This window comes from Dioscorea cayenensis, chromosome 16, assembly GCF_009730915.1.
Source record: "Dioscorea cayenensis subsp. rotundata cultivar TDr96_F1 chromosome 16, TDr96_F1_v2_PseudoChromosome.rev07_lg8_w22 25.fasta, whole genome shotgun sequence".
Lineage (NCBI taxonomy): Eukaryota > Viridiplantae > Streptophyta > Magnoliopsida > Dioscoreales > Dioscoreaceae > Dioscorea > Dioscorea cayenensis.
Window position 1 is genome coordinate 12,570,688 of NC_052486.1, and position 6,596 is coordinate 12,577,283.

Sequence of the window (6,596 nt, forward strand, 5' to 3'; positions counted from 1 at the left end):
GAGGGCTTCAGCTAAGGTTTTGAGGGGTATTGGCTAGGGTTTTGGAGAAATTCTATGGCCCTGACATCGCGCGTCATTTGGAAGAAGATTATTGGGAGAGCTTTCGTCGGCATCGATCCGGCGAGGTGTATCCTAGGCCGGATAAAGGATCCCTTGCGATGAGTAGAGGACTCTCCACAAGACCATCGACACGACCATCGGGGGGGGGTTTCTTTATGGATTCATTGCTTTTACATTCAATTTCTTTGATTGTACTTAGCTCCATGGAGAGCTAAACCCCTAGTGGGTACTTGGGTGATTGTGAACCCTAGGATGTATTCGTTTCATTGAACTTCTTTATTATGCTTTCAATAAATTGATGTTTATTGTGAGTTCCAACCTTGAATTGTATGAACATTTCCCCTAGAGTGACACTAGGGTTGAGAGTTCTTGTTGGTAACCATGTGAGTGAGTGACACACCACGATCGTTAGACAAAGCTAGGTTGGAGAGAGTTGAGAGGGTGAGTCGAGAGGTACAGGAGCGTCCCCTTTCCCCTCTGACGTGATAGATTCTACCTCCGTTGCTTGAGTTCTTTGCGGCCATAATAGAGTGAATGGTCTAAGGGATGAACCTCCGCTGGGGCCTAGTTGCGCGTGCAATGGAGTGAAGCGTTGTGGGGATCTTAGTATCTAGGGCTTAATTGTGGCTAGGGACCTTCCGCCTGGACCAAAGGGTTAGGTCTATAATTAGGAAGTGATTTAACACTTGGAATCCTTAGAGCTCATTGCAACTTTGTTCGAGTGCGAGGTTGAGAGGTTATTTAATCTCTCCTCCTGGACATGAATAGAGTTAGGCATAGTTGACCTTAGATTTGGGACTATGTATGTAAGGATTTCCACGACTCACAATTGCATTGATTAGAAAGCATAATAGAGAGTTCTTGCACTTGAAGCGATTATCCTAGGTGAAGCATCATCCGAGTACCCCATCTTTATCGATTGCCTTACCTCCTCCTTACTTTTGCTCTCTTACTTGTTGCTTTTAATTGTTGAGAATTGAATCATTATCACACTTATCATTGTTGACACTCCACATAGCTAAGAATCGAATTAAGTGTCGTTACTCCCTACACCCTGTGGATTCGACCCCGCTCACCCGGGATTATTACTTCGACAAACCCGTGCACTTGCGGGATATACGCAAGGGGACCTTGTCAAGTTTTTGGAGCCGTTGCCGGGGACTAGGCATTTAGAGATACTTTGCACTTTGTTTTCTTAGCTATTTCACCACACATTCTAATTCATATCTTCTTATTCTATCATCGTTCTAATTTTCTTTTTCTTTATTTTTGGTGCAGCTCCAGGTTATGCCCCGAGGGAATCCATCAATATTGATTGAAGGAGACCCTAAGCTTGAACGTACACTTAGAAGAAAAGGGAAAGAACCTGTGCAAGAACAACATAATCAAGCTGATTTGGAAGTAGAAGGATCTGAAAACATAGCAGAACAAAATGAGCAACAACGAACATTATCCGATTATGCCGGACTTTTCAGTGTTGGGGACACAATCGAGTATTGTGCGTCCCCCAATTACAGCTCAAAACTTGAGCTAAAGCCAGGGCATTCATCCATATACTCGCAGCAGTCCCTCACAATTCAAATCTGGTTTGGCGATGAGGATCCAAACAGATCACATAGAGAGCTTCCTCGAGGGTGTGCGACATGTCGGAGATAAATGGTGTGACAGATGATGCCATCAAGTTGAGCCTTCCCATTTTTCCTTAAAGGGAAAAGCAAAAGCGATGGCTGCACTCATTACCTAGAGCATCAATCACTACATGGGAGGAGATGGTAGAAGTTTTTTTCTAGCCCGTTATTTCCCTCCGGGAAAAATCGAGCAAAGCTTTGGAATGAGATCTCATCCTTTGTGTAGTTGGAATTGGAGTCTCTATTTGAGACATGGGAAAGGTTCAAGGAACTCCTCGTGCAAGTGTCCGCAACACGGATTCCGGAGTGGATGATTGTTCAAACCTTCTACAATGGTTTGAACCCGAGTACAAGGCAACTCTTGGATGCGTGGCGGGGAGGTACCTTAGGGCAAAGCAAGACCCCCGATGAGGCTCGTCAATTGATTGAGGAAATGGGGTTAAATAGCTACCGATGGGAACGCTAGGGAGAAGAAAAAGGTGACCGGTCTCCATGAAATTGATGCGATAACTTCATTGGGGGCCCAAGTAGAGAGTTTGAGTAAGAAGCTAGATCTTATAGCTTTGAATAGAGTTACGGCCATGACCAATTGCACCGGTTGTGGTGGAGGACATGCTCCCTCCGATTGTCCAATCGTCATTGGTGATGTTTCTTCAATTGTGAACGTTGCCTTTGTAGGTAATGGAATGAGACCTCAAGGGAATCCATACAGCAACACCTACAATTCAGGTTGGAAGAATCATCCCAACTTTTCATGGAGTAATCAAGGACCACAGAATACCATGGGGCCATCGGGTTTCCAACAACAACAACAAGCCCCTCAAGTGGAAAAACATGAATTTCGTGCTTGGAAACCCGAATGACCGATTTGGAGAAGCACTTGGCTAGATTTGTTCAATCGGAAAAATACAAGGTTTGAATCAGGTCGAGGCTACACTTCAGCAATCACACCGCCTGCCTTTGCACAATCTTGAAAAATCAAGTGGGGCAAATTGCGAAGTCTCTCTCCGAAAGACCACATGGAAGCTTTACCAAGCAACACGGAAAACCAACCCTAGAGAACATGTGAAGGCGATCACTTTGAGAAGTCGTCGTGAGGTTGAAGGGAGGCTTCCGAATGAGAAGTCGAAAGAACATGCACCCGAGGTTGTAGAGGTTGAGGAGGGAGTAAACAAAGAGAAAGAGGTGGCAACCCCAACTATAAGGCCAAGAATCCCTTATCCTTCTAGATTGAAGAATGACCAAGGGGATGAACAGTATAAGAAGTTCCTGAGTTTGTTCAAGCAACTCCACATCAACATTCTTTTTGTTAAGGCATTGGCTCAAATGCCTAAGTATGCTAAGCTCCTGAAAGACCTATTGCCCAACAAGAGGAAATTGGAGGAGAGTGCTTCAGTTGTGCTTGATGCTTCATGCTCGGCGGTATTGCAAAAGAACATGCCGAACAAGAAGAAAGACCCGGGAAGCTTCATCATTCTGTGTAACATCGGCAACTTAGGTGAGGAAATGGCATTGGCAGATTCAAGGGCGAGCATCAACGTCATGCCATATACTTTCTTCCAAAAGCTAGGCTTGGGTGAGCGTAGGCCTACTCGGATGACTTTACAATTGCCGGACCGAACTGTGCGACATCCGAGAGGCATCATTGAAGACATGCTTGTCAAGGTGGACAAGTACATTTTTCCGTTGACTTTGTAGTGCTAGATGTCGATGAGGATGCGGATGTACCTTTTGATACTTGGGAGACCATTCTTGCGGACTTCCAAAGCATTGATTGACACGGACGGCGGGAAGCTCACTTTGAGAGTTGGAGATGATAAGTCGACATACCGCTTCTGTCAAGCCATGCGGCATTCTCTCGATTTTGATGATACTCTATACTTTCTAGACACTACTGATGAAATTGTTGATGAATATATGCAGGAAATGTTCAACCCGGATCCGTATGAAGGATTGTTCGACCAATAAGAGTGTAATGAAGAAGTAATGATGCTTGGTTCAACTGAAGAAGTAACATTTACCCCGGGGATCTTGAAGAAGGTGCTCGAAAATGAAGAGGGCTCGGAGACGCCACCGAAAAACACTCCAAGATTGTTGGAGACGTACATGAGCCAAGGAAGTTGGACTTTAACCATTGCTAGGTGGTCCAAGCTCGAGAGTACACCCTCTATCCTCAAGAGACTTTGCTCATCATGCTTCCAAGCCATGGGTAAGAGGGCAACCTTCATTCATGAACCCCGTGAGGTAAGAAAGATACGTCAAGCTTAGTGACATTAAACAAGCGCTTCTTGGGAGGCAACCCAAGTGTTTATCATGCTTTTTGATCTGCTACGCTTTTAGTTGTTTACATGGATAAACTGTTAAGTGTTGGTGTTTTTAATGTTTAGATTTTTGTGGTGTAATTTTATTGTGGGTTTTTCAAATTCATCATGTGTTTTATGAATAATTGGCAAAGTTTGGTCGTTTGAGTTCTATTTTGTGTTTTTATCTGGTAAATTTTGCATAATAGGCAGGCTCGAGGTGTGTAAACATGTTCGTAATATTTCAGCAGAGCCTCGCAGTTTTTTTCTAAGTTATCCGAGAAAAACACACGGGCGTAGGGATTTCCGCATCGCGCTGATGTGTACTCGTGGAGCTCATCCAGAGGGTGCAGGGGCGGCAGCCCCTCGTGGGATGACCATGTGACTCGGCGCACGCCTGCGGTACTCCGCATCGGCGTGTGAATTCTCGCAGAGTTGGGGCGATTTTTCCCAAGAACACACAGGGCGTGGACTCGCCCCATGGGTGACTCTGTGAACCACACCTACAGGCGTGGGTAATTTTCGCATCGGCCATGCGACACTCTACGAGTTGCTCCCTCCATCCCGAGAAAAACACAGGAGCGCTCGATCTGCCCGCGTGAGTTGGGCATGTGAATGTCAATGCCCTGGGGAATTTCCGCGCGCGTGCGTAAGACTTGATATTTTTCTCGGTTGTTCAGGGAGCCAGGGGCATGCGTCGCCCTACATGGGTTTTGCCCAGTGTGGATATTTCCCACGCCCGTGAGATCGCTCTAAAGTAAGTGAGGTTTTTCTCGAGCGCCATGGGGCGTGTGTACTGTGGAGCTTTTGAAGTGAGGCACACGCGTGGGGGAATTTCCACGCCCAGCGGATAGCTCGTGAAACGTCAAAAAGTCGCGAGTTTTTGTTTAAAAGAGGATGATTTCTCTCCCTCTTCATGACTCCTTTTTCACTTGAAAAACACTCTCACAATACTCTCCGAGTCCATTGCGCCATTTGGTGGGATTTTAGCAAAGTTTTTCCTGCCCGGCCTTCATTTTCTCACTTCTCTTCGTAGTAAATCCCTTTTTATCATCTTCTTAGTCAATTCATAATTTCTATCGATTAATCGTTAATAATGCTTCGTTTCTTCAATTGGAACAATGAATTATGTTTAGAACGGAGTTAGAGATATTCTTAAGTTGTATTTTTGGATTGTTGATGCCTGGCCATGCGGTTCTCACGCCTCAGATCCACAACTTCAGCGATGGAAATTCCACACCCGACCATGTGGATTTCTGCGGATTGTTTTTTATCCACTTGTTTGACCAATTTTGTTTTAAATTTTGTGATCATGGCACCTAGGTCAAAGAAGCAAGCTGATAAGAAGCCACGTGAGTCATCCTCTGAGCCCGAGGGCATGCGATTTACGATTCCCGAACATCGGGTCCATTATGAGCGATTGTTGAGACTCGCTTCTGATGCACTTCGATTTCGGGACGCTACTATCATCATGCGGGGAGCTTCAACAGTGGTGATGAGTTCACCGATGAGATCGAGGATCTAGTTTCGTAGAAAGGCGATTGGTGGCTGATTCTTGACTTTTTAGAGAGCTGACCATCCGAGAGTTCACACCGGAAGTGCTCTCCTCATTCAGTGTTTGATAGAGCGTATGCGAGCTCGACGCTTTGGGTGCCATTCGCTGAGTATTTGGACGCCACCATAGCTTGAGCATTACGCGATTTCTGCATCGCTTGCTTGGCCTATCATGAGACATTCACGCTACAGAGGAGTATGCATAGTTGCCTACTGATTATCCTGGAACCTTGACCCCGCAGAGAGCATACAGAGTGCTATGTGGTTAAGGTCAATACGAGCCGGGGGTGTCCAAGGACATGTGCCTTTCCCGACACTCGCCTACTATATGTTGCACACCATCATGAGTAGGGTCGGGTGAATGGCCGTGGTGGCGTGATCGTGTCTTGAGCCGTCCGGAGGCACTGCATGCTTGTACTCGGTGGTAGAGCGTGCATCGATCCACTTAGGGCACATCTTGGCTGATTACATCAGACATCAGGGACAGTATGCTAGACTGGGAGTGATCTTCTCGGGCCCTTACATTATGAGATTAGTGCTCGCATGGGTCTCTTGGATTCGATTCATGGGCCGGAAGACGAGGTGTACCGGGCTCCCAGGTCTAGAGATGATGCGGTTGATGGGCATGATCCGCAGGGTTTGGACAGGGGTTTTTTGCTTTAGTCCTACCAGCCCCAGAGATAGCTGAGGATGAAGATGATGGCCCCCGAGTATCTCGACTCGCCCCAGAGCCTCGGCCCAGAGCATCGATGGAGACCAGAGGGCACCCTACAGTCTGTAGAACCACCCTCAGGTGCATATGTTTTCATCATCTCGAGCCAATGATCGCTTTGAGAGGCTCGAGCATGCACAGGAGTGGTCCGAGCCGAGGCTGCTCGAGATTAGGGGCTACGCGAGCCACCAAGACACAGAGTTCATGGCATGCTTTGATATATCAGCACGCATCCTAGAGCGATACGCTGCTCTCATCATTTGTCCCTGCACCGAGGACCCCATGAGCTCGCCCAAGACCTCCATCCTCGACCCCAAAGACTGGGAGGACCCACTATATGCT

General features: G+C 46.7%; 1 non-coding gene across 1 annotated transcript; it reads right to left on the reverse strand.

Moving 5' to 3' along the window:
* Positions 1-1,881: 1,881 nt before the first annotated feature.
* Positions 1,882-1,989, reverse strand: LOC120279818. Its single transcript, XR_005542119.1, has one exon. It is a non-coding gene; the product is annotated as a small nucleolar RNA R71 (small nucleolar RNA).
* Between the last annotated feature and the right edge of the window lie 4,607 nt (positions 1,990-6,596).